The 26,960-nt window shown below is 46.7% G+C and overlaps 1 protein-coding gene across 5 annotated transcripts in view; it reads right to left on the minus strand.

Annotated features, from left to right (window-relative positions):
* Nucleotides 1-26,960, minus strand: part of LOC144830147 (retinol dehydrogenase 16-like) — a 282,329-nt gene that overhangs the window by 37,776 nt on the left and 217,593 nt on the right. The window lies entirely within an intron of this gene.

Genomic DNA, 26,960 nt, shown 5'->3' on the forward strand with positions numbered 1-26,960 from the left:
ACAAAAGGTAGTCTCTTTGTCCAAAAAGGGTACGATTTCACTGGGAAATGGAGGTGCGACCACGTTGCGTTTTGCGCTGCTTCCAGTCGCAGGCACTAGGCAGACCCAGGCAAATGAGGTACCATTTGTTTCGGGAGACCCGGGGGAACGCTGGGTGCGTAGAAGTTTGTTGATCCTCGCAGATTCCAGAACTTTCCACCACGGAAATGTGAGGAAAATGCGTTTTTTTGGTCAATTTCTTAGCTTTGCAAGGGATTCCGGGTAACCGAACCTGGTGGAAGGCAGTCGAGTCTCCCCATCCTGAATTCCCCTGGGTGTCTACTTTTCAAAAATGTATAGGTTTGCTAGCTTTCCCTAGGTGCCGGCAGAGCTAGGGTTCAAAAACAAAAGGTAGTCTCTTTGCCCAAAAAGGGCACGATTTCACTGCAAAATTTAGGTGCGACCACGTTGGGTTTTGCGCTATTTCCTGTCGCAGGCACTAGGCAGACCCAGGCAAGTGAGGTACCAATTTTTTTCGGTAGACCCGGGGTAACGCTGGGTGGGTGGAATTCTGTTGATCCACGCAGATTCCAGAACTTTCCACCACAGAAATGTGGGGGAAATGCTTTTTTTTGTCAATTTCTTAGCTTTGCAAGGGATTCTGGGTAACAGAACCTGGTGGTAGGCAGTCGAGTCACCCCATCCTGAATTTTTCTGGGTGTCTAGTTTTCAAAAATGTATAGGTTTGCTAGGTTTCCCTAGGTGCCGGCAGAGCTAGGGTTTAAAAACAAAAGGTAGTCTTTTTGCCCAAAAAGGGCACGATTTCACTGCGAAATTGAAGTGCGACCACGTTGCGTTTTGCGCTATTTCCTGTCGCAGGCACTAGGCAGACCCAGGCAAGTGAGGTACCAGTTTATTTCAGGAGACCCTGGGGAACGCTAGGTGGGTGGAAATTTGTTGATCCACGCAGATTCCAGAACTTTCCACCACAGAAATGTGTGGAAAATGCGTTTTTTTTTGTCAATTTCTTAGCTTTGCAAGGGATTCTGGGTAACAGAACCTGGTGGTAGGCAGTCGAGTCACCCCATCCCGAATTTCCCTGGGTGTCTAGTTTTCAAAAATATATAGGTTTGCTAGGTTTCCCTAGGTGCCTGTAGAGCTAGGGTTCAAAAACAAAAGGTAGTCAATTTGCCCAAAAAGGGCACGATTTCACTGCGAAATTTAGGTGCCACCACGTTGCGTTTTGCGATGTTTCCTGTCCCAGACACTAGGCAGACCCAGGCAAGTGAGGTACCATTTTTTTCAGGAGTCCCGGGGGAACGCTGGGTGGGTGGAAATTTGTTGATCCACGCAGATTCCAGAACTTTCCACCACAGAAATGTGAGGAAAATGCGTTGTTTTTGTAAATGTTTTAGATTTGCAAGGGATTCTGGGTAACAGAACCTGGTTGTAGGCAGTCGAGTCACCCCATCCGGAATTCCCCATGGTGTCTAGTTTTAAAAAATGTATAGGTTTGCTAGGTTTCCCTAGGTGCCGGCGGAGCTGGGGTTCAAAAACAAAAGGTAGTCTCTTTGCCCAAAAAGGGCACGATTTTACTGCGAAATTTAGGTGCGACCACGTTGCGTTTTGCGCTGCTTCCAGTCGCAGGCACTAGGCAGACCCAGGCAAGTGATGTACCGTTTTTTTCGGGAGACCCAGGGGAACGCTGGGTGGGTGGAAATTTGTTGATCCACGCAGATTCCAGAACTTTCCACCATAGAAATGTGAGGAAAATGCATTTTTTGTCAATTTCTTAGCTTTGCAAGGGATTCTGGGTAACAGAACCTGGTGGTAGGCAGTCGAGTCACCCCATCCTGAATTCTTCTGGGTGTCTAGTTTTCAAAAATGTATAGGTTTGCTAGGTTTTCCTAGGTGCCAGCAGAGTTAGGGTTTAAAAACAAAAGGTAGACTTTTTGCCCAAAAAGGGCACAATTTCACTGCGAAATTGAGGTGCGACCACGTTGCGTTTTGCGCTATTTCCTGTCGCAGGCACTAGGCAGACCCAGGCAAGTGAGGTACCATTTGTTTTGGGAGACCCGGGGGAACGCTAGGTGGGTGGAAATTTGTTGATCCACGCAGATTCCAGAACTTTCCACCACAGAAATGTGATGAAAATGCGTTTTTTATTTCAATTTCTTAGCTTTGCAAGGGATTCTGGGTAACAGAACCTGGTGGTAGGCAGTCGAGTCACCGACCCTGAATTCCCCTGGGTGTCTAGTTTTCAAAAATGTATAGGTTTGCTAGGTTTCCCTAGGTGCCGGAGGAGCTAGGGTTCAAAAACAAAAGGTAGTCTCTTTGCCCAAAAAGGGCACGATTTCACTACGAAATTGAGGTGCGACCACGTTGCGTTTTGCGCTATTTCCTGTCGCAGGCACTAGGCAGACCCAGGCAAGTGAGATACCATTTGTTTCGGGAGACCCGGGGGAACGCTGGGTGGGTGTAAATTTGTTGATCCACGCAGATTCCAGAACTTCCACCACAGAAATGTGAGGAAAATGCATTTTTTGGGCAATTTCTTAGCTTTACAAGGGATTCTGGGTAACAGAACCTGGTGGTAGGCAGTCGAGTCACCCCACCCTGAATTTCGCAGGGTGTCTAGTTTTAAAAAATGTATAGGTTTGCTAGGTTTCCCTAGGTGCCGGCAGAGGTAGGGTTCAAAAAATAAAAAAAGGTAGTCTCTTTGTCCAAAAAGGGCATGATTTCACTGAGAAATTGAGGTGCGACCACGTTGCGTTTTGCGCTGTTTCCTGTCGCAGGCTCTAGGCAGACCCAGGCAAGTGAGGTACCATTTTTTCGGGAGACCCGGGGGAACGCTGGGTGCATAGAAGTTTTTTTTTTTTTGGAAAACTTTTTATTGATTTTAAACAAAAAAACAAAGGAACAATACAAAACAAGGCAGTACATTAAAACGTGTCATCACGTGGTCCGTGGGGGGGGTACATAGAGGAAGCAAGCAGTAGTGCAATCAATAATTGGGGGGGGGGGAGAGAGGGGGGGGAAAGGAGACCAAAATACATACAAAACAACTATGTTCCTGCGGAGGAAACGTCAGGTTGGGAGGAAGACAAATCAGCATCAAATTCCGACATTGGGGGGAGTACATATATCTCCACGGTATGCGTTCCATTGGGTCCACACTTTCCCCCACTTGCCTGGTTTGCCACGGGAAACATACACAGTTTTTTCTCGAAACATGCACCAATCCATGTTTTGTGTCCATCCCTGAAGTGTCGGAGGCTTCTGAGCGCCCCACAATTGGGCAATATCACGCTTGGCCACCATGTTTCCCAAGGTCGCCCAGCGGAGCTGCTCTCGATTGTAGTCATTCGGCTCCCAGACATTCAACAAGCATCTTCGCGCTTCAGGCATTAATCGCACTCCCGTGACCTCACTCATTACTTCATGCACGCGGTTCCAATAACGTATCACAGCAGGGCATTCCCAGATAATATGAAGGAACGTAGCCACCATACCGCATCCACGCCTGCACAATCCATCCATCGAAAATCCCATACGAACCAGACGTGGGCCAGTCACATACACCCTATGCAGAATTTTCAGTTGGACGAACCGAAGACGTGCCGGGATAGCTACTTCCTTCGGGGAAGAAATAGCGGACTGCCAGTCTTCATCATCGAGTTCCAGACCATCTCCGGTCCACAACCCTCGAAGACTATCTAGTAGATCAGTCCTGGTATTGATCAACTTTTTATAAATTAGCGAGATCGTGCTATCAGGAACGTGACCATCCAGAATCCGATCCTCGAGCGGGGATGCCTCCGGCACGTCCGAGCCTAGTGGAAAAACAGACAAGACCGCATGCCGGACTTGCGCATATCTGAAGAACTCCTTATCATTCAGCCCATACTCAACTTTCAATTCCTCAAACGTCTTGACCCTGCCCTTGATCCATACGTCATCTACCCTACTGATCCCGATCATGTCCCACCGATCAAATCCCTTCGATTGCCAAAGGGAGCCCAGTTTATCCGAAGCATATAGTGGGGTAGCCCGGGTCGGCCTATCGGCCCATCCCGTGGCCGCCGTAGCTCTACGCCACACCTGCACTGCTGTTTTGGTGGGCCCGTAAGAGTGTCACCAGCTGATTTTGCATATAGAGCCCTATTGTAGTCCCCACCAGGTAGCAACCATCTGTCCATCGCAAAAGCCGGGTTTAGTGGGGGAGTGTAGGTGCCATGGTTGATGGCCCCCAATTGAGAGGCCCAATAATAGCGACGAATGTCCGGGAGAGCGATGCCGCCATCGTACCAAGGGAGTGTAAGCTTCGAGAGGGCGATGCGAGGACGGCCCCCCCATAACAATTGCCGCTGTAGACTCTCAATCTCACGAAAATATTCCGCTGGCACTACATCAAGCGTGTTTTGAAGCGCATAAAGGAATCGGGGGAGCGACATCATCTTAAACAACGGAGCTCGTCCCAAGGGAGAAAGGGGGAGCTTGCTCCAAGTCCCGACAGCCGCCCGAAGGCGTCTGAGAGGGGGCAGCAGATTGCGCTCATACCGAAGTGTGGGGTCCAAGGTGACAAAGATTCCCAGATATTTGAAACCATCTAGTACCACCGGAATAGGACAATCACGGGGCAGGAGGGGAGCATCACCGGAGAGAACATAAACGCAAGATTTAGACCAATTTATAAGTAAGCCGGAATTTTTACGGAAAGAAGTCAAAACGTCAAAAAGGACGATTAACGACTGTCGGGGCGATGTGAGGTACAAAAGGATGTCATCTGCATACAGAGATACACGGTCTTCAAAGTCCGGAGACCATCGACTACCCTTCATGGATGGTTCCCATCGCAGCCAAGCCGCCAGTGGCTCTAAAGCAAGGGCAAACAAGAGTGGGGACAGAGGACAGCCCTGGCGCGTACCTCTACCGAGAACAAAGGAGGCCGAGACACGTCCATTCACCACTACCTGGGCTAAGGGATCAGCATAAAGCAATCGAACCCAACGGATAAAGGTGGGCCCAAACCCGAATTTGGAGAGGACCGCCCAAAGATAGGGCCATTCAATCGTGTCAAACGCCAAGGTGGCGTCCAAAGACGCCAAATTGGCCGACTCTCTCAATGTCCCGGCTCGCGCGAGGACTCCATGCAAGCGCCAAAGATTAAGTGCCGTATTGCGATGTGGTATAAATCCGGACTGGTCTGGATGAACCAGATCGCCTATAACAGCCACCAGACGATTAGCAAGAACTTTGGCCAGGATCTTGGGTTCAGCATTTATTAGGGAAATAGGCCTGTACGATTCGCAGCGGTCACGTGGCTTACCCTCTTTATGTATAACCACTATGGAAGCCAATCTCTGGTCAGGAGGAAGAAACCCTTCCGCCAGTGATTCCAGAAACATTGATCGCATATACGGTGCCAGTACATCCGGACGAAGCTTGTAGAGTTCTATAGGGAGTCCATTAGGGCCCGAGGCCTTCCCGGAGCGAATCGAACGGATAGCGGTCGCAACCTCATCCGCCGTAGGCGGAGCCTCCAGCAGGTCCCGCTCAGATTCAGACAAACATGGTAGCGAGATATCGCGTAAAAGCATGTGGGAGTCCTGCTCCGGTCTATCGGACACAGGGGAGTACACTACCCGAAAATAATCGGCGAACCTCTCAACAATCCCAGCAGGGTCCGTGATACTTTCACCATTCGCGTCAACTATAACAGGAACCACTCGACTCGCGCATTCTCTCCTATCCAACCAAGCAAGCAACTTCCCAGCCTTATCTCCCACATCATACAGACGTCCCTGCTGTTCACGACTCATCTCCTTCGCTGCATCAGTCACCAGAGCTCTGTACTCATGTTGTTTTAGGTCCAACAGATGAAGCCTCTCCGGGGAGACTCCAGCATCAAACTCTCCCTCAAGAACGGTAATTTCAGTCTCAAGACGAACAACCTCCTCTCGTCTACATCTCTTAACAGTGCCAATCGACGAGAGGGCCTGCCCCCAAATTACAGTTTTGTACGCCTCCCACAGGGAGACAGAAGAGGATACTGACCACACATTTTCGGCAAAGTAGTGATCAATTGTCTTAAGTAGTTCCGCTCTAATCTTAGGATCACGGAGGTACCATGGGTTGATCGGGGGCACTCGACCCTCCGATCCCCCATGTGCGTTCACAACCAACCACAGTGGGGAATGATCCGAAATACCCCAGGCAAGATGTTTCACCTCCCCTATACGGGAAGTCTGGGAGGAGGGCATCAAAACATAATCCAATCTCGAAAGGCTGCCGTGGGCCCCAGAGTGGAAGGTATACTGTTGTTGCCCAGGATGATGTAATCGCCAACAATCGGTCAGCCCCAGCGCCTCCATGAAGTCCCCAAGCCAGGATTGGAACTTAGCGAGAACTCGGGGAGGGTAACGATCACACATCCCAGATACTACTGAATTAAAGTCTCCCCCGACCACAAGCAAACCCTCGGGGACTCCCAGAATCACTCTTCCCAAATCCGCATAGGTCGTAGTTTGAAGAAGTGGGGGTATGTAAACAGAAAATAGTGTAACCACCCTACCCTCCCAACGCCCCACAATGGCGGCGTACCGCCCTCTATCATCAAGTATAATGTCGTCAACAGCGAGGGGGAGGGAGGTCCGGATTAGAATGCCCACCCCTCTGGAGCCAGAAGTGAAACCTGAGTGTGCAATGAGACGATAGCCACGCCTATTCATGACGTGGCACGTATTACCCAGCAAGTGCGTCTCCTGAAGCAAAACCACATCAGGGGACAAGCGTCTCAGTAACTGCAAGACCACTCCCCGTTTAATTCTGTCTCCCAGACCATTGACGTTCCAACACAGTATCCGTAGTCCCCTACCCCCATCCCAGAGTCCACCCCAAGTCTCCCCCCACGCCAGCCGCGACACCACAACACAGAAGATCATCAGCATTATGCCTTGAAAAAAACAAAGAAACACATCCCTGAACTTCCCAACCCCCCAAAACAACATCATACCCCCCACCCCGCACCCCTGCGTTAGACTCAAAAGCCACCCCAACTCGCAGCGTGCCTGTCGCCCTAACATACAACTAATCTACGAAAAGAACCCCAGAGGAGGAAGTCTCACCCGCCCCTCACCCACACCCCAGTAAGACAATGGAGTAGCAATCATTAGCAGTATAGCATCGAACCATTGCTGAAAGTCAAAACGTTGGTCCGGGAGCCGATGTCGCTCCCTATTCCTGCTCCGTCGGGCCGCCCTCCGCTCCACCGGAAGGTTCCGATTGTTCAAACCGCCCTCGTCCCGTAGGCAGCGAGTCCAACCAGTCATTAGCCGCTTCAGGATGGTCAAAGAAAAATGTTCTATCATTGTGGACGATACGCAATCGAGCCGGGAAAAGCATGGCATATTTCATGTCCCTGTCTCTCAGTCTCTTCTTCACTCCTTGAAATCCTAGCCGCTGCTTCTGGACTTGTTGGGTGAAGTCCGGATAAAAGCTGACCGCAGCGTTCTCATATTCCGTGGGGCCTGATGTGCGCGGAGCCTGCAGTATCACATCCCTGTCACGAAAGTTGAAAATCCGCGCAATGATGGGGCGCGGAGGGGCACCCAGCTTGGGCGGGCCACCCGGGACACGGTGGGCCCGTTCTACTGCAAAGAACTTGCTCAGGCCCTTGGGCGCTAAATGATTTAGGACAAGGTCCTCCACCAGTAGGTCCACAGCTGACGATTCTGTCTTCTCCGGGACACCGACCAGTCGGACGTTGTCCGTCGTGCTCGGCCCTCAAAATCGTCCAAGCGACGGGAGAGATAGTCACGGGCGGATCTCAGATTACCGACCTCCGTCTGTAGGTCAGAGACGTCGGCGATGAGACTAGTAGTCTTCAGGTCGAGAGACTTGACCTTTTCGTTGGTTTTTGCAAGATCCGCCCTGATTAGATTGACATCTATGGCAACAGTGTCCAGTTTGTGGGTTAGGGCCTCATACTGTTGTCCCATCGCGGCCTTCATCCCAGCAATGGCGCACATGACGTCTTTCAACGACGGGTCATCACCCAGCAGGGATTCGTCCTCAATGCCGGCCGGGGGTTTAGCCATTCCGCTCGGAGAGCTCTTAGTGAGGGTATATCGGTCCATGACGTTGGATTGGACAGAACCTCCTCGAGCTGCCGGTCTGGTCTTGCGCCTCTCCGCTTCAGGCTTGGTGGCCATCTTAGGTCGTGTGCCCCGGAGGGTAGTCTGAGACCTAGTGAAAATGGCTACACTCGATGTGCCCGCAGAAGCTCAAGGAATAAAGTGAGGACCAGTCACTAGGCAAAGAGCAAGAAAGTCCAGATCTCCAAGCGATGTTGCGAATAAATGAGTGAAGCAAGCAACCCGGGCGACCAAGGCAAGGTCAATGACGTAGGATCATCAAAATCGAAACCGAAAGTAGAAGACCGGGCAAGGGAGGTTAACGCAGGCCATTGTTATTCAATTACTACCCGGCTGGCAGAGTAGGCAAGCCCGGGGCAGTGCCATGGAGCAGGCCGCAAATATTCAAAAAGCCATATCTTAGGTTCCCGGAGACCAAAGCAAAATCCGCCAACGGATAAATGATCAGCAGGTTCACGACCACAGAAGCCCGTCGTCCAAATCAGGATTAGATGCAGGATAGTCGATGGAGGTGGCGAAGGTCCGGGAGCTCTGAGCTCACGCGACCATCTTGGGTGCGCGCTAAGCTCCTCCTCCGCATAGAAGTTTGTTGATCCACGCAGATTCCAGAACTTTCCACCACGGAAATGTGAGGAAAATGCGTTTTTTTGTCAATTTCTTAGCTTTGCAAGGGATTCTGGGTAACCGAACCTGGTGGAAGGCAGTCGAGTCACCCCATCCTTAATTCCCCTGGGCGTCTACTTTTCAAAAATGTATAGGTTTGCTAGGTTTCCCTAGGTGCCGGCAGAGCTAGGGTTAAAAAACAAAAGGTAGTCTCTTTGCCCAAAAAGGGCACGATTTCACTGCGAAATTTAGGTGCGACCACGTTGCGTTTTGCGCTGTTTCCTGTCGCAGGCACTAGGCAGACCCAGGCAAGTGAGGTACCAATTTTTTTCGGGAGACCCGGGGGAACGCCGGGTGGGTGGAAATTTGTTGATCCACGCAGATTACAGAACTTTCCACCACAGAAATGTGAGGAAAATGCGCTTTTTTTTTGTCAATTTCTTAGCTTTGCAAGGGATTCTTGGTAAGAGAACCTGGTGGTAGGCAGTCGAGTCACCCCATCCTGAATTCCCCTGGGTGTCTAGTTTTCAAAAATGTATAGGTTTGCTAGGTTTCCCTAGGTGCCGGCAGAGCTAGGGTTCAAAAACAAAAGGTAGTCTCTTTGTCCAAAAAGGGCACAATTTCACTGGGAAATTGAGGTGCGACCACGTTGCGTTTTGCGCTGCTTCCAGTCGCAGGCACTAGGCAGACCCAGGCAAGTGAGGTACCGTTTTTTTCGGGAGACCCGGGGGAACGCTGGGTGGGTGGAAATTTGTTGATCCACGCAGATTCCAGAACTTTCCACCACAGAAATGTGAGGAAAATGCATTTGTTTTGTCAATTTCTTAGCTTTGCAAGGGATTCTGGGTAACAGAACCTGGTGGTAGGCAGTCGAGTCACCCCATCCTGAATTTCCCTGGGTGTCTAGTTTTCAAAAATGTATAGGTTTGCTAGGTTTCCCTAGGTGGCGGCAGAGCTAGGGTTCAAAAACAAAAGGTAGTCTTTTTGCCCAAAAAGGGCACAATTTCACTGCGAAATTGAGGTGCGACCACGTTGCGTTTTGCGCTTTTTCCTGTCGCAGGCACTAGGCAGACCCAGGCAAGTGAGATACCATTTGTTTCGGGAGACCCGGGGGAACGCTGGGTGGGTGAAAATTTGTTGATTCACGCAGATTCCAGAACTTCCACCACAGAAATGTGAGGAAAATGCGTTTTTTTTGGCAATTTCTTAGCTTTACAAGGGATTCTGGGTAACAGAACCTGGTGGTAGGCAGTCGAGTCACCCCATCCTGAATTTCGCAGGGTGTCTAGTGTTCAAAAATGTATAGGTTTGCTAAGTTTCCCTAGGTGCCGGCAGAGGTAGGGTTCAAAAACAAAAGGTAGTCTCTTTGTCCAAAAAGGGCACGATTTCACTGGGAAATTGAGGTGCGACCACGTTGCGTTTTGCGCTGTTTCCTGTCGCAGGCACTAGGCAGACCCAGGCAAGTGAGGTACCATTTTTTTCGGGAGACCCGGGGGAACGCTGGGTGCGTAGAAGTTTGTTGATCCACGCAGATTCCAGAATTTTCCACCACGGAAATGTGAGGAAAATGCGTTTTTTTTCCAATTTTTTAGGTTTGCAAGGGATTCTGGGTAACCGAACCTGGTGGAAGGCAGTCGAGTCACCCCATCCTGAATTCCCCTGGGCGTCTACTTTTCAAAAATGTATAGGTTTGCTAGGTTTCCCTAGGTGCCGGCAGAGCTAGGGTTAAAAAACAAAAGGTAGTCTCTTTGCCCAAAAAGGGCACGATTTCACTGCGAAATTTAGGTGCGACCACGTTGCGTTTTGCACTGTTTCCTGTCGCAGGCACTAGGCAGACCCAGGCAAGTGAGGTACCAATTTTTTTCGGGAGACCCGGGGGAACGCCGGGTGGGTGGAAATTTGTTGATCCACGCAGATTCCAGAACTTTCCACCACAGAAATGTGAGGAAAATGCGTTTTTTGTCAATTTCTTAGATTTGCAAGGGATTTTGGGTAACAGAACCTGGTGGTAGGCAGTCGAGTCACCCCATCCTGAATTTCCCTGGGTGTCTAGTTTTCAAAAATGTATAGGTTTTCTAGGTTTCCCTAGGTGCCGGTAGAGCTAGGGTTCAAAAACAAAAGGTAGTCTCTTTGCCCAAAAAGGGCACGATTTCACTGCGAAATTTAGGTGCGACCACGTTGCGTTTTGCGCTGTTTCCTGTCGCAGACACTAGGCAGACCCAGGCAAGTGAGGTACTTTTTTTCAGGAGACCCGGGGGAACGCTGGGTGCGTGGAAATTTGTTGATCCACGTAGATTCCAGAACTTTCCACCACAGAAATGTGAGGAAAATGCGTTGTTTTTGTCAATTTCTTAGCTTTGCAAGGGATTCTGGGTAACAGAAGCTGGTTGCAGGCAGTCGAGTCACCCCATCCTGAATTCCCCTGGGTGTCTACTTTTCAAAAATGTATAGGTTTGCTAGGTTTCCCTAGGGGCCGGCAGAGCTCGGGTTCAAAAACAAAAGGTAGTCTCTTTGCCCAAAAAGGGCACGATTTCACTGGGAAATTGAGGTGCGACCACGTTGTGTTTTGTGCTGTTTCCTGTCGCAGGCACTAGGCAGACCCAGGCAAGTGAGGTACCATTTTTTTTGGGAGACCCGGGGGAACGCTGGGTGGGTGGAAATTTGTTGATCCACGCAGATTCCAGAACTTTCCACCGCAGAAATGTGAGGAAAATGCATTTTTTTGTCAATTTCTTAGCTTTGCAAGGGATTCTGGGTAACAGAACCTGGTGGTAGGCAGTCGAGTCACCCCATCCTGAATTTCCCTGGGTGTCTAGTTTACAAAAATGTATAGGTTTGCTAGGTTTCCCTAGGTGCCGGCAGAGCTAGGGTGCAAAAACTACAGCTAGGCACTTTGCCATAAAAGGGTCAATTTGTAACTGCAAAATTGAGGTGTGACCACGTTGCATTTTGCGCCGTTTCCTGTTGCAGGCACAAGGCCGACCCACACAAGTGAGGTACCGTTTTTATTGGGAGACTTAGTGTAATTCAGATTTGTAAATCAACTGTCATTACCAATTGAGTTTTCATGCATTTCTCCCTTCCCAATGAAAGATATTGTGTAAAAATAAATCTTTTTAAAAAATGACCAATAATTCTTATGCCTGTATGAGTATTCAAAATTTTGAAAATGTGCAATTATATACTGTTTCTACACTCTATAATTTGTACCCAATTCAGAAATACATAGGTGTCTTTCATACAGATTTTTCCATGTATACATTTTCCAAGAAAAAGTGCTCTATACCCAGTAAATAAAAAAAAACATTGCAAGTTGCTGCTCTGTTTTTGGATCTGGGTTCATCGGGTTCTTGATGAAACTACAAGTCCTATATATCCCCACAACCAGGAAGGTCTAACGGATGTAACGGTATATTGCTTTCTAAGAGCTGTCAAAATTACAAAAAGTTATAGGTGAAAACGTTGAGACAAAAGGCTGTTTTTTTTAACAAATGTTCAATTATTCCAAAATTTAACTGTTAGTTTCTATAAAGAAACCTTCATGGATTTAGACAAATGACCCCTTTCTGAATTCAAAATTTTGTCTACTTTCTGAAAATGTATAGCTTTCCAGGATCCATTATTGCTTTCAAACTCATTTCTACCATTAACTGGAAGGAGGTGGAAAGCTCTAAAAATAGCAAAAATAGGCTATGTCCCAGAAAAATGCCAAAACTATGTGAAAAATGTTGGTTCTCTGACAAAAGACTGTCATTCCCTAAAAGCAGGGAAAATGGAGATTTCAGCCCCACAAACCCTTTTTTGATAACATTTTCAGGGAAAACCCAGAGGCTTTCATTTGCAGCCTGTTTTTCCCATTTTTCTGAAAAAAACAAACATTTCACTATATTTTGGTTAATTTCTAGGTCCCCTCCAAGGGAATCCACAAACCCAGGACACCTTTAGAATCCACATGATGTTGGAAGAAAAGGATGCAAATTTGGCGTCGATACCTTATGTGGTCGAAAAGTTACAGGGGCCTAAGCGCGCACTACCCCAAATCGCCAAAAAAAGGCTTAGCACAGGAGGGGAAAAGGCCTAGCAGCGAAGGGGTTAATATTAGGCGAACACACAGTCAATACAGTAGGGCTACAATTTTCCATAGATCTTGCATCCTTTAAAGTAACTGGACAATCTAAATTGTGTGTCAGGGGGTCAACAGATTGAGCTATTTGGCTTATCTCTGCATCCTCCAATGAGGATAATGAGTCATCAATATTGATCTGCGGGGGAACTGGTGACCGAGCTGTCGCCAAATTTCCCGTAGAGGATCTCTTGTCAAAAGCGATGTCAAGGGATAGTCTCTTCTCTGTTAATTCAATATCCCGAGCTAATGCTGTGGACACTCTAACAAGGAAATTATCCAACTTGCCCATTAATGACCCTCCAGTGGATTTCCTAGGATTCCCACCAGTGGGTGGTGGAGTAGGCATGATTTTACAAGTAGACGGCTCAGTAGCCTCCTTCCCAATGTACAGTAGTACCCAATTACTGTAGGGCAGTAGTAGACACTCACTAACCTTATTTGACGATGTTAGGGAGGTGGCCCGTCCCGTCCTTGACCATGCTAGAACGGGCTAAAAAGGGCCCGCCCTTGTCCCAGGCTTCGCCTGGCTTGTCCCGCGTACGTCCCGCGACGCGGAGGGCTATGCAGGTTAAATGCGCCTCCTGGCGCTGCTTTTCCAGCGTCAATTATGCCGTGCCGCTAGTGCTGCCGGGAATTGTAGTCCCGGAGCGGCGACGGCGCTGGTGGTAGTGTCCGGTGACTCCTGGCGGTGGCGGCGATACGGTCAGTCCCGCAATATCAGCAGTGACTCTTGGCAGTGTTACCCTCCTTCTTTTCAACTCCCCCGCTCCACCGAGGGATGTGCAGGTTAAATGCGCCTCCTGGCGTTGCATTTCCGGCTTCAATTATGCCGCGCCGCTAGTGCTGCCGGTAATTGTAGTCTTGGAGCGGCGACGGCGCTGGTGGTAGCGTCCGGTGACTCCTGGCAGTGGCGGCGATACGGTCAGTCCCGAAATATCAGCAGTGACTCTTGGCAGTGTCATCCTCCTTCTTTTCAACTCCACCACACTGTAATCCACCACTTATATCACATGCACGGACATTTAAGGTCTGCCACTCTCCCCTGGCACACTTCCAAAGTACCCCGCCACGATGCACCAGTGAAGAGTGTAATACTTTCACCGCAGCAAGACCATCCCACAATGTGCTACTTACACTTCCTACAAATTATTCTGGGGTGTACCTCTTTCACCCCGCACACATCTCCCATTCTGGGACACAATATTCATACTACACACACTCTCCTGGCAAGCTCCACATACACATTCACCTCCTCCCCAAAACCTAGGTCTAGATTTTCAGTTGCTCCTGGCTCCTTGTGGGTAGGACGTTATATCTGTAGATGCTTCGTTGTCAAGAATAAACTACTTCTTCAACTTCCCAGTGTACTTACTTCATTACACAGGTGACGATCTTGAGATGGACCCTCATCTTAAACTACGGATTCTAAGTGACGTCCTAACACTTCTTCAACCTTAACGGTAACTCGTATCTATCGCACAACAAGATTGACTCTGGCCTGGGCTGGCCTTCAAGGTACTGTGAGCGCTCTGCCACCCCTGCGTTTTCCACCCCTGAGACTCATATTTTTTAGACTTTTAAGAATTAATTACAGTTGTACGTGCACGCTCCTCGCGCCTCATGTGGCTCGCAGTTTGCTGTTTCCAGAACAACCTCAAAGAGACAGCAGGCCTGATGACGCATCATCGTCACGTGCTATTGTTGACGAAACCGTTCTCTACAGAGCCGCACAATGTATCCTAGCAACATCTGATTCTTTCCTCCCTCTGAGTCACATTGCTAAGCAACTAAACACGCTACTTATTTTGCTTAGCCTTGTTTGTGGACCTAGTTTGAGCGCTGCGATCCTCTTCACATGGTTTTGTTACATACGCACCTATCAACTAAACAATCTCATTTTACATTGTACCTTCACTTATAAAGGTACAGGCACAGCCTTATCACCCAGCTGCGCATATATAATACTCAACTTCTAGTCTTTCTTCATGCATTATTCATGCACAAGCTGATAAACCTCCTGTTTCCACTGACAGGCACAGCCTCAAGTAGTGCTTGCTCTTGACCATCTGTCTCCCACTACTTTCTTGCAGACAGGCACTCCTTCTCTTTTTGTTTGTGCTTCAATCATTGTTATTTTGCATGTGTCTCTCACGCTGACAGGCACAGCTTCTACAAACAGCCTTTCTGCCTGTTTCGCTGACAGGCACGGGTTATATGTGTACATTTGCTCACATTTGCCCACTATCATCAACACTATTTTCTTCTCTATGGTGATAGGCACACCTATATTCATATGTGTCTTCACACCACTTGCCACAGTAATAAGTTAACTCCTTTGTAAACTGCTTTCATCACTTCACTCTCTACGGTGACAAGCACACCATTGTTTCTTCGATGCAAAATGTCACTCCTCCTCCTTTCTTTTTATCCAACCCAAGCGAGCCCTCCATCCGCTGGTCCAAGTGGAAAAAGGTATTTCTCAACTATGCCAGGGTGTGTGGTGTGTCACTGAGTGCCGAGAGGAAGTCAGCCTTGCTTTTACACTGTCTGGGCTCGGAAGGGCAAGACGTTTTTGAACACTTACCTGATCTAAATGCTTCTGAAGGTGACAATCTCAATCAGTTTGAGATCTGCTTAAAAAAAGTAGACAAGCACTCTATCTCCCCAAAGTCAGCACAATCTTGGAACGTTACCATTTTGGGAAGTGCGTACAACAACCCCAAGAGTCAGTTGAAGCATTTGTTACTCATTTACGTAAACTAGCTTCCACTTGCAAATTTGAGGGTGCTCTGGAGGAACGTATACGCGACAAATTTATGTTACGTTGCATCATAAAGAAGGTCAAGGATGAACTTTGGCAAAAGGATGATCCCAAACTTGATGAAGTCATCTCTATTGCCAAATGCATTGAACACTCGTTAGCTTGCGTGGAAGTGATAAAAAGGAAAATGGGACCGTAAGCTCATCTAAAAATAAAGCACAGGTTAAAACAAAAACAAAAACCTTTAAAGAAAGTGAGCATCAATTCTACAAGCCTAAAATTACTTTCTCTGGGAAATGCTACAGCTGTGTTATGGTTGGTCACCTGGCCAATGAAAAGTCCTGTCCTGCTTTGAGTCCTAAGTGTCTTAATTATGAAAAAGTTGGCCATTTGGCAAAAGCATGTAGAGCCTCGAAAATTAACAAGAACAAGCTTGTTAAGGAGGTTTGGGTTCAAATGAACTCAGACTCTAATTCTGATGATTTACATTGTGGTGAGCTTTTAACCTAGATCTGTTTGAGCAAATGCAGAAGTCCCATTGACAGTGTTCTCATAAATGACTATCCTGTCAAAATGCTCTTTGACTCCGGGGCAAAGATCACGTTGGTCCCAAAGAGCTTCTATGATACTTTTTTGTTGGGTAAGGTGAAGGTCTTCAAACCTGATATCTGACCGCTAGCTTATGGTGGTCAACCTATTAAGTTATTTGGCTATTTGGCTATTTTGAGAGTGATGTAGAATACAGATGCAAACTCACAGCTGGGAAGACCTAAATCTCCTCAAAGGGCGACATAATTATATGCTGGTTTCACCAGGGAGATCTCGTGTTATGCTGATTCCTAGTGCAGATCCATGCATTGTCTTGAAGGGAGATTTTCCTCCACCTCTACCTGATACTACTGGTATACCATTCGCCTTGAGGGCGTCCATGCACAAATAACTTTAAAAATTGAAAGAAGAAGGAATCATAATTGAAACTGAGACAAGTGATTGACTGGCTCCTGTGGTTCTTGCTCGCAAAGCCTTTGGCGAGGTAAGATTATGTGTGGACTTGCGTGCTCTAAACCGTACTGTCATATCCGACAGGTACCTTCTACCTAATATTGCTGAGATGTTGACACAGCTAGGTGGGGCTGTAATCTTCTCTGCGTTATATCTTAGTGCTGCATATCATCAAATAAGATTTGATCCTGATTCCATGGGCCTTACTGCCTTTATAACGTCATTTGGCACATATACATTTACGAGGCTTCCCTTCTGCCTTAATTCAGCAGCCTCTATCTTTCAGAGGGCCATGGAAGATGTACTGCATGAGTTACCTGGTGTCAAAATTTACCAGGACGATGTTCTAGTACATGGTGCTTCTCAGAAACTACATGATGAGAGACTCAGAGCCGTCCTTGAACGATTTATGTCACGTGGTTTAACCTTGCAAGAGAATAAATGTAAATTTAATCTCTCTGGAATTAATTATTTGGGGCACAAGTTGCTAGTGATGGTGTTAAGCCTAGGGATCACTTAGTCAAGACCATCGAGAACCTTCCCATGCCCCAATCCAGAGATGAATTGGTTACCTGCCTTGGCATGACCGAATATTATAATAAATTCATCCCACAGTTCGCTTTTCGCACCTTCATTCTAAGGACTGCTCTCAAGAAAGGTGCAATATTTACCTGGTCACCACAGTGTAAAGTAGAATTTGAAGATGTAAAAGGAGCTTTGAGTAAGGCACCCTCTCTCCAGAGTTTTGACACTACTGCTCCTTCCATTCTGATCACAGATGCTAGTTCCCAAGGTCTGGCCACGGTCCTCAAGCAAGTGAAGGATGGAAAGGAGATAACTATCATGTTTCTGTCATGGACACTGGTTGAGACAGAAATTCAGTACTAAGTTATAGAGAGAAAGAATCCCTCTGTATCTTTTGGGCAATCAGGAAATTAAAAAAATATCTTTGGGGAAATTATTTTATTGTACAGTCCGACCATAAGCCATTGAAGGACTTGTTCACAAAAAAAAGTTTAGATGCTGTATCCTCTAATATCGCAAGGTGGATTGTTGCACTTCAAGACTATGATTTTATTGTAAACCACATACCTGGTGCCCAGAACAAGGTTTCGGATTGTCTTTCCTGCCTTGTCATAAATGATCCTGAACATGCTTTTGAGACTTCAGGAGGATCATGGGAGAATGACGATTACAAAGTGGGTGAGGTTGCAACAGGCGTGTTGAGTGAGGCAGAGTGGAAATCATCCATGGAGTGTGACCCCACAATTCTCGAAGTATGTAAGTTGGTGACTGAAGGTTGGGGAGGTATAAAGAATCTGAATGAAGAGACACAAAAGTTTTGGAATATACGTCACAAGTTATCTGTCTCTTCTGGCTTGCTTTGGAGAGGGACTAGACTTATTCCTCTTCTCTCTGTCAGGCAAAGGATTGTGCAACAAGCCCACCAGGGGCACCAGGACATCTCTAAGACTAAGGAGAATATTCGCTTGCACTTCTGGTGGCCCGGCATCGATCTCCTTGTCGAGTGCTTGGTGAAAGATTGCTCAGAATGCAATACATGCAACAGGGTTTGCAATACCAGGGTTCAACCTATGGTTGTGCGTGAGATCCCTGGACGTTGTTGGCAGGAGGTGGCATTGGATCTTCTGGGTCCCATTACCGGCAGCTCTGGCCAGGTCTATGTCTTGGTACTTCTAGACATGTTGTCCAGGTGGCCAGAGATTAAGATTACTCACAATACTGAGACAAAAGATGTCATCAGGTTTCTTGAGGAAGTCTTCTCGAGAGAAGGGCTCCCAGATTGTTTTCTAACTGACAACAGGGTCCAACTAGTTTTGAGGGAGATGGAGGAATATGTGGCGGAAAGAGGGATCATTCATACGCGGTGTGCTCTCTACCACCCTGAAACTAACAGGATAGTGGAGAGGTTTAACCAGGTCTTAAAAGATTCCATCCAACTGGCCAAAGCTCAGAACAAGTACTCCATCACAAGTAAAGTTCCCTTTGAATTGTTTCGGGAGTGAAGTCCAAGTACCTGCATGTTTCAAGCGTGGATGAGAGACAAGAGTGTGGGTGTAAGTTTGGATGTTGGATCAGGTGTGGCTCCTGCTGTGGCTCCTGCTACAGCTGATGCTGGCTGTGGTGCAATGGATCCGAGTACAGTTCCTGGTGTGATTTCCCCTTGTGCGGATCCTAGGGTCGTGTCTTGGCAAGTGAGTCAGGAAATGAAAATTGCCTAAAGAAAAGAGTACTTTGACACCAGAAACGCGATTTCTCACACTTGTGTGCGTGTGGGAGACAAAGTGCATGTACGTCTTCCACAGAGATCCATTGGTGTCTCTAAGTACTCCTCACCTTTTGCTGTAAGAAAACTTTTCAGAATGCAGTGAAATTGAATGAAGATCGCATCTGGAATTTAAATAGAATTGCTACCATGCACAATATAGTTCATTCTAAGTTAGTTGTTCCAACCGTTCCTCCCAAAGAAGTGGCTACACCACAAAGGAGTCCTCGTGCTGGAAAGATTCCAGCAAAATTTCATGATTTTGTTGTGCATTGATGCCTTCTTTTAAAAATGCTTGTCTTGGTTGTCTTCTTCCTTTCTTTCACTGCGCACTATACGCAAGGTGTCCCGTTTTTTTTCTTTTGAAGCTTTGAAACTGATTACCCTAGCAATGATCAACTCCCGCCTGGATTATGGCAACGCCCTATATGCTAGTATACCCGCATATAGTCTAAGGCGGCTGCAGCAGATTCAGAACCAGGCGGTGCGCTTGGTGTTTAAACTGCCAAAGTTTCACCATGTCACCCCCCCTCCTCAAATCTCTGCATTGGCTTCCAGTCCGTGAGCGTGTCCAGTTCAAGCTCGCGTCTATCACCTTCCAAGCTCGACTGGGCATGGCACCGGTTTTTATCTCATCCGAGATTATTCCCTACGTTCCTACCAGGGAACTGCGTTCATCCACCAAATCCCTTCTTACAGTCCCGCGGTTCCGGAGGAAGAAATGGGGAGGATCGAAATTTGCGACCCTTGCTCCACTTTTTTGGAACTCCCTGCCCCCAGAGCTTAGAGCCCTGACTCTTTATCCGCAATTTAGGAAACAGCTTAAAGCTCATTTGTTCACCAAAGTTTTTAATTAGTTTTTCTGTAGCACTAATTCCCTTAGCTTAGCTTTTACCATTCCTGCCCGGTTATCTGCTAGTTGCAGCGCCATGAAACCGCTGGTGAACGTGCGCTTAATAAATAATTTTAAATTCAAATTCAAATTGGTTCTCCATATTTTTTTTTCTCTATATGTTTTTTCTTCTTTCTCTTCTCCGTTTTCTTCTCCCTGTACTTTCTCTTTCTGCTTTTCTTGTGTAAAAGGGGAAGGTGTGTAATCACCTGTAATCACCTGCATGTCATTTACTTCCGTTCTAGAGTTTTCATAGACTTGGGTTTGCTCTAGAACTCTGTGTTCAGTTGCTCCTAGCTCCCTGTGGGTAGGGCATGATATCTGTAGTTGCTTCGTTGTCAAGAATAAACCACTTCTTCAACTTCCTTGTGTACTTACTTCATTAGACAGCTGTTGTTTGCCTCACCATTCTTCTGTCTCTACAGGTTCATGGTGATGTGCTTTAACCACCGGGAACACTCAGGTTCTCTTTTTCCTCCATAGTCCCACCCAAACTTTCATCATATCTAGAAGGTTCGGTGGATTTGAAGGCAGAAGAGGATCTATTTCCTTCGGTGGTACCTGTACAATAACATGCTTACGTTTTGGCATCTGATGTCGCAGCCGCTAGATGCCAAAGATGTATTCCAGCTGTGCATGATGAACAGAGGCCTCAGGTACGGGCGATCCCCGGAGCCTGGTATCCCCCACCTCTTCTTCCTGCCCATCAGCCAAAAACCTAAATTCCTCCTGCAAAGTAGTCCTGCCTTTGCCAAGCATTTCGCTGAAGAATGGCATAATGATTTGACTTACACTGGTGCATACAGACAGGCTAGTCTGCTTGGCTTGCTGAGCTATGCTAGCACCGTTTATATTATTAATGTGCTCTGAATGCTGAATTTACAACTGCTCACTTGCTTTTAAAACTTACTTCGTTTTTATCTTACTTACTTATTGCACACTTGTGCTCTGTTGTGTTTTGTGCGCGTGACTCCCCAGTCCACCGCAGCCTTCTATACTGTTTGTGTGGAGGGAGAAGACGGATCGTCAGAAGTAAGGGGCATTCTCCTCACTTCCGGTGGGACACTTACGAGCGGCCATCTTAGCAGGCTGACGCTCTAGTGCTCCTCCTAACCGGCCTATGTAGATCCCATGATGCCGATGCGCAGCGGACGCATGCAGCGGGCGTGCCAAAGGCGCGACAAAGGCAAGCCCGTCTGCGTCCGTCCACGCCCGCCTGGGAACAGTTTTCACAATAGTCTCACTTATAGTGCCCAGACTCTGACTGGGCTGAGAGGGGTCACTGGTTTCAATTGCCTACACTCAATGTACATTGCTAACAGCCCCCCCTGCTGCTCCCACTGTAACTTTAAGTTCCAACCCCGTAGTAAAGACGCATCCTTACTTGGCCCTTCCTTAAAACTCTTTCTTCTAAACTGTAGCTCCCTCCCTAGGCACTCAGTTGAACTGGCACTCCTACTAGATGACCTCAAACCAGAAGTCCTATTCCTGATGGAATCCTGGTTACAAGACGAAGATGACCCAGTTATTATTCAAACTCTGCCACCTGGATATTTAATACACAGAGTGGACCGTAAGACTGGAAGAGGTGGAGGATTAGCCATAATATTTAAAGCCATCTTCAGCTGCCGGTCCTCTACGGATCGGCCACCAGATTGTGAAAGCATGAACTTTTCATTAGAATTTCATTACAAGACCGGAGGCTACCATTATGCTTACATATTTTATTTGCAAACCAAGCAGCCGCATATTTCACAAAGTAAAAGTTCCATATTAGAATACTACCAACCAAACAATAGCAGTAAGCACTAGGCAATCAGCCTCTTTTAAATGCGACTCCAAGCAGATAAGTTCATTATCCCTTTCCCTCCTTGCTTAGCTATTTTAGATATTCTATGTTCTTATTTACAGCTATTATTTGTGATTTAAATTTTACACTGCTATTGGCTAAACTGTGATGGTGTATTATTATTCCCTTTGCCAATTATGCTATTGATATTTAGCTTGTTTCTATCCCTTTTCCCCCGTTTCTAGGTTTATCTCTTCATTGCTAGGCTTCATCGCCTTTTGGGGCTCTGGGAATCTTTTTTCTGATTTGCGTTGCACTACCGATCTCCAATTTACGGAGATTGGCGTAGTCCTCGTTTCCCCACCCCCCCTCCCTACTACCGGAATCAATTGCCCGCCGCGCTCATTTCACATTTGGGGGAGAGGTGGAGAGGTTCGCCGCCTCAGGCTCCTCTCCCCCGTACGCTTTTGGCAGTATTTCACTGTTTTGATTTAACTTTGGTTTCCTTACCGCTCGGGACTCCTCTGTTGTTTTTCAGAGCTTCACGAGCAGACCACCATTTGACGAATTCACCTTGGCAACGCCCGTGTCGCGCACGCACGTTGCCAAGGAACGTTCCTCAACCTGACCAGGAGATTTAAGCTGATCGGACGCTCGAGCACGATCCTTCAGTTGCTCGCGTCCTGGATCAGATGACAGTTAGTGTGCCTCTTCGTTTTCCCTGATTTATAAGGCATTTTAACACTGTTTAAAGCCATCCCTTTATATATTAATAATATTAACTATATTTGAGAGTCTCTTTGTCCTACTCGACCCCCCCACTCCACCCTTACTATATAAAAATATTTTTTTTTTAAAAAGAGAAAGGGAGTATGGTTTACATATATTTTAATATAATTATATATATATATTAAAAATGTAGCAAAAGTATTTAAAAAAAAGTAATATATTAAAATATATACATATATATATATATATATATATGTATATATATATATATTTATATATGAAAGAGCAAATTGCGCAAGCGCTTTGGTGAGGGCTCACCGCAGTACCTCAACCCTCCGGTTTGTGTGTGGCACCCAAACAATGCTTGAAAGCTCCCTCTTTCTTCAAAAGAATGTCCGACGCGTTTTGGGGCCAAAAACCCGCCCCTTCTTCATGGACTGAGAGAGGAGATCGTCAAACTCGACTTGCACTTTTCAAATTCGTTTTATTTTGAAAAAGGGCGTCAACCGCCCTAAGTGGGAGGAGTTTTGGACACCGAGACTTCTGGTAGTTGTAGTCTTTGCAAGTTGAGTGGTTTGTTAATACCTTGAGTAGGTTGGCGTCTTCCCTCATTTATCAATGTCTTTGAAATCCTTGAGTAGGAAGGGAGGGTAGGTTTCAAACATCGCTCTTTATTTTCATGAAGATGCTGTGCTGACAGGCGATGGTAAGTTACATCGCCTCAGGCTTCAATTGCTTGGATACTTGTTCCGCTTTTGAAGCGGAGCTCCTCACCCCGACCATGGCAGGCCGTTGAAAAATGAAAGAGCAAATTGCGCAAGACATTGATAAATGAGGGAAGACGCCAACCTACTCAAGGTATTAACAAACCACTCAACTTGCAAAGACTACAACTACCAGAAGTCTCGGTGTCCAAAACTCCTCCCACTTAGGGCGGTTGACGCCCTTTTTCAAAATAAAACGAATTTGAAAAGTGCAAGTCGAGTTTGACGATCTCCTCTCTCAGTCCATGAAGAAGGGGCGGGTTTTTGGCCCCGAAACGCGCCGGACATTCTTTTGAAGAAAGAGGGAGCTTTCAAGCATTGTTTGGGTGCCACACACAAACCGGAGGGTTAAGGTACTGCGGTGAGCCCTCACCAAAGCGCTTGCGCAATTTGCTCTTTTATATATATATATATATATATATATATATTCACTGAAAAAAACATAGGTTATAGACCATATATAGTTAGGAATTAGCATTTAAAAAACCTTATTTTACTCACACAAAACCATTGAAATTCCATATATAGTTAGTTGCACTAACTATATATCGCGCACCCGCAATCCACTGCTGATGATGTCACATATTACATCATTCATGACATGGTCAGTGACATCACTGATGACATCACTGATGACATCTCAAATGACATCACTGATGACATCATCCAGTGACTGTGTGTTTCTGTAAAGTTTAAATATGTTTTACATATTGAAGAATGAGTAGATGTAGAAGTGTCTGGATGAAGGATTTAGTAGGTGCGTGACTGACTGTATGAGTGAGTGATTAAATGTGTCTCACTGAGTGCATGGGTTAGTGACTAAACTGTCTTAATTTGTGCATCATTATGTCTGTTGTTCTGTAAACTGCTGCATGTGTTGATCAGTAGCTATATGAGTAACTATATGGGTTATTGATTGATTGCCCAAGTATTTGTATGGGAGACTGAGTGTGTGTGTCGCTGGCTGGGAGGTGTGTGACTCTGTGCAGATCAATGTGTACTTGTATCAATGATTGTATAAGAGAGTAATTATGTGTTAGTATATGTTTCAAAATGTAAGGTGCTCTATGTTTAACTGTATAGATTAGAAAATGGAAGTGTGATTGATTCTTTACAGGACTGACTAGGTGTGTGAGTAACTCCATGGATGAGTGACAGAGTGTGAGAGTCTGTATAGGTGTATGAGTGCATATGATAGTGTTGTAAAGATGAGTGATTGTATGTATGAATGATTGTATGGGTAAATGAGTGAATGTGTGTGTAAACATAGGAATCACTGAGTGCGTATGTAGTAACTAGTATTGGTGTGTCAATGGTTTCAAAAATTATACTCTGTATTTAACACTGGGTGTAACAGAGGTTATATTAAAGTGTGAGGAGATGCATTGTATTGTCACATGAATGATATCATCAGTGATGTGGTCATTGATGTCAAATGAGATGTCATCAGTGATGTCATCAGTGATGTCACTGACCATGTCATGAATGATGTAATATGTGACATCATCAGCAGTGGATTGCGGGTGCGCGATATATAGTTAGTGCAACTAACTATATATGGAATTTCAATGGTTTTGTGTGAGTAAAATAAGGTTTTTTAAATGCTAATTCCTAACTATATATGGTCTATAACCTATGGTTTTTTCAGTGAATTTTCAAGGTTTTGTAAATGCTAATTCCTAACTATATATGGTCTATAACCTATGGTTTTTTCAGTGAATTTTCAAGGTTTTGTAAATGCTAATTCCTAACTATATATGGTCTATAACCTATGGTTTTTTCAGTGAATTTCAATGGTTTTTTAATAGCAAATATCATAAGCTGTCGAATGTCAAGTACGTGGTAAGTAAAAACATTTTCGTGTTTATGCACACTGATCTGCTTTGAATGCTGCCCCCCACCCCTCATTTCTATTAGGAGTACTCTCTCTTTGCAGATAGTGAAGGGTAGTTAACGCAGCCCTTTGCCCCCTTTGTAATCCGTCGTGCCTGCTTCTCTCTCCATTTGATTGATTGTTCTCTTTGGTTCATTCTCTATTTACAAACAAGCACAGAGTCGCAATACTCTGTTTAGTCTTTGCAGATAGCGAAAAATCGTGTAAAAAAACAAAAGGAATCGAGCAAAATCAGTAGGCCACTAATGGGATCTCTTTTTGACCTCGCTAAAATAGAAACATTAGGAACAACCTGTTGAAAATAGCAATGCGTATGTATATAAGCGGCGTTCATTTGTGTTCACAGTACCCCTTGTTGATTGTTTCAATCGAGCATTGAATTGTTCGAAGTTAATTCTCTTAAGGATCTTCTCTACCTGCAAACGAGGAAGAATAGGAATATTCTCTCTCCCTTTGCAGATAGTGAAGGGTAGGTAACGCAAGCCTTTAACACGTCGTACCTATTTCATTCCTCATTGATTGATTGATTGTCCGAACATTGACTGTTTGGGAATTAGTTCTTTTTGGAGGTATTCCCTGTTTGCAAATAAACGTAGGAAAATCTTTGCAAGTAGTGAAAGGGTACGTAATGCGGACCGTTCTCCCCCGTTGTAATCTGTCATGCCTATCTACTCCCCACTGATTGATGCACCTTTTTCACCCGGACCATTTACTAGAGATACGTCATCTGGCCCGACCAGAGAGCACCCCTAGTGAAAAGGACATATGCAATAATAACGAAGTGATCACTGTATCCTGTTAACAGAAACTTTACCATGAAACAACCTGGAAAGAAAAAAATAGGAAAACGAAAATCAGTAGGCCACTGATGAACATGAACTTTTATTAAACAACGAACAAAGAAACGATAACATAACGTAATGATAAAACCTATTAATGTCCTAGAAACAAGAAAACGTTAAAATATGCCAGTGCTGAGAGACCAGAAAAACAGTAAGAGAAACCAAATCACCCCTCGCTGTCCCACCGCCTGCCACGCCAAAAAAATCGATAGACTAGGGAAAATGCAAGTCAGTAGAACATCCACCCCCACTCTGGAAACTTCCAAGGTGGGGCAGGGTTCCGGCTACGCCCAGCCGGGAGCAGCCCATATAAGGCAGGTCCTGCTGCCACGCCTCGGCCAGGAGATCCTAACGTAGGGTGTAGCCGGAGGAGAGGCCGAGGCCAGCGGGACCCGGCCAGGGGATTGCCTTTACAACGCTGAACAGTTGCAGGGGGGGGGAATGTCTCCTCGACCCTCCCCTCTCTCTCCCAGTCCGGCCGCGGTGGCCCTTGAGAGTTGCAGGTAGTCCTGCCACATGCTCTTCCGGTCCGACCACCAACGGTCGGGGGGCCGAGGCCGACGGGATCCGGCTGCAGCCGATAAACCAAGAAACCCGTTCATGGGGCCAGAGCCAGGGGCGTCCGGCCGACATCCACCGGAAGCCCGGCCCGAAGACGGACGGGACACTTCTTTCTTTTATAATGGCTGCGACAACACTGGGGGGGGATGTCTTGCACATGCCTCCGACCCCCCCCCCTCGTCCTCATCGCCTGGTCCGGCCATAACAAATCTCAAGCGAGACGCCGTGGGGTGCACTGGGAGGGAGAGACGGTGCGAACAGGCCTCTCCCGCCTCCCCAGGTGGAGGCTTCCCAGCTGCACCCTCAGCGCTCCAGGCGCCCGGAAAAGGGTTCTTCCTCTGTGGCCATGCTGCAACGTCTCGCCCGGCAGGGTGGAGCCCGTCCGCTCATGTGACCCCGCGATCGCCGGTAGCTGCCGAACTCTCAAAATGGCGGTCGACCTGGCAAGAGCGGGCCCAGCATAAAGAAATGGCCCGGTCACTGGTTGACTCCACCACCGTAGTCCTCCACGACCTTGAAGATTCTAGAGGAGCCGCGGGAGTCTCCGACCCCCGATGGGGAATGACTGCCATGAT

Source organism: Lissotriton helveticus, chromosome 1_1 (assembly GCF_964261635.1).
Source record: "Lissotriton helveticus chromosome 1_1, aLisHel1.1, whole genome shotgun sequence".
NCBI classification, from domain to species: domain Eukaryota; kingdom Metazoa; phylum Chordata; class Amphibia; order Caudata; family Salamandridae; genus Lissotriton; species Lissotriton helveticus.